Source organism: Loa loa (genome assembly GCF_000183805.2).
Source record: "Loa loa unplaced genomic scaffold supercont3.161, whole genome shotgun sequence".
In the NCBI taxonomy this organism is placed as follows: Eukaryota; Metazoa; Nematoda; class Chromadorea; order Rhabditida; family Onchocercidae; genus Loa; species Loa loa.
In genome coordinates, this window is record NW_018108341.1 from 81773 (window position 1) to 83718 (window position 1946).

Genomic DNA, 1946 nt, shown 5'->3' on the forward strand with positions numbered 1-1946 from the left:
ATCAGTGTTACTAGAGATATGAATTGATAAGGATGATATGAATGAAAAATATATTTAGGAGAAATATTCATAAATCAATGAAGTCATTTATTCCTAACCATAAACTTTTCTTATTTACTTTTCATTACTTCTCAGTAATAATAACACCATCCTTTTCATCCATCATTAGCAATATTATCTTCCAAAAATGTTTGTTTGAAGTGTAAGGATAAACATGTTTCACGTGGAAGAATCCATTACGTGATATGAGCGTCAAGAATCCATTACGTGATATGAGCGTCAAGAATCCATTACGTGATATGAGCGACACTTGATAGATCAAAGAATATTAGGAAGCGAAAAAAATTTTTGAAACAATAAAGGTAAATTTAAAAAAAAAGAAAAAAGCCGGTGAAATTATTGTAAATTAGAAAAATTTATTAATGAAAAAAAAGAGTTTGCAAAATTTTCCATTACATTGAAATCAATGCTTGTATAAATTTTAAAAAAAAAAGAAAAATAATTTATTTTAAAAATTAGTGAAAATACTAAAGTATATCATTCATGGCTATGGTATAATTCAATAATCAATTAGCTAAATGAAATGGGACAGAAGTTTGTTAGCTTATTTTCAAAACTTTGACAATTTTAATTCTGTCAATGCAGCATGTCAATAATTCAATTTCCTCCTTTCTTAATCGAATTTTGACACTATTATAATTATTATTATTTAAATTCACTTCTTTTTTATATAATAATACAGTAATATGCAAAACAAAGATACATCAAAAATGCATGTATGTTTACCTGATCAACAATGGATAATTGAAATTTTAGGTTGGTTCATTTTCAAGATCACTCACGTAATAACACAAGATAAACGTGTTTCACGTGACATATGTCCATTACAAAAATTGGACATTATCTTTTTCTTTTTTCCCGCCTTCATTCTGCCTAAAACTTAATAAAATACAACGAAATTGTTATAATAAAAAAAAAAAGAAAAAATAAATGTTATTATTCAGTTCAATTATAATAAGCTGGTTACAGTAATCGTATTATATTGATCAGTATTTTGATTACAGTGATTACATTACATTGATTATGGTAATTACAGCAATCATAATATTATACGAATAAATTAAATTATGAACAAAAAAAAGATTTCAATTTCAAAAAAAAAAAAGAAGGAAAATAACAATAATTTTATAAGATAGAATGAAGAAAGGTAAAAGAAACATTCAATGACAATTACATTTGTTAGGAAAAATAAAAAAAGATTTGGGATGAAAAGTGAAATGTAATGTTAAATGAATACAAAAAAAAAAAAAAAGGTTAACTATTATTATTCATTGTTATTTATTGATTTCAAATGACATTATCAATTGTTGTCAGAGCTTGTAAAATTTCTTTTATCATATATTTCTTCAAATGAATGTACTAACAATTTATGTGAAAAGCTTAAATGAGCAGGCGAAGAAAAAAAATAGTTAACCTTTGTATAACGAAATGACTTTTTGGAAATTAAATTCAGAAAAAAAAATTTGTATTGTATAGCTATTACAATTAATTAAGTAAATAATTGATAAAAAATGCAAAATGTGAAAATAAATATTTGATAAATTTATATGTAATATTTGATAAATGAAATATTCAAATTCAAGTATTTTGATTGTTGACAATAATTATTCAATGAAAGGATGTAATTTTTAAATCGTGAAAAAACAATTTTTTAAATTGTAAAAAAAACTTATTGACAAAGTGTAACGAAAACTGTCACAAGCCAGCCATTATTATTATTCCAATTAATTTACTAATTTATTATCGCCACTATTACTATTATTATTATTGCTATTATTATTATTATTATTATTATTATTATTATTATTATTATTATTATTATTATTATTATTATTATTATTATTATTATTATTATTATTATTATNTTATTATTATTATTATTATTA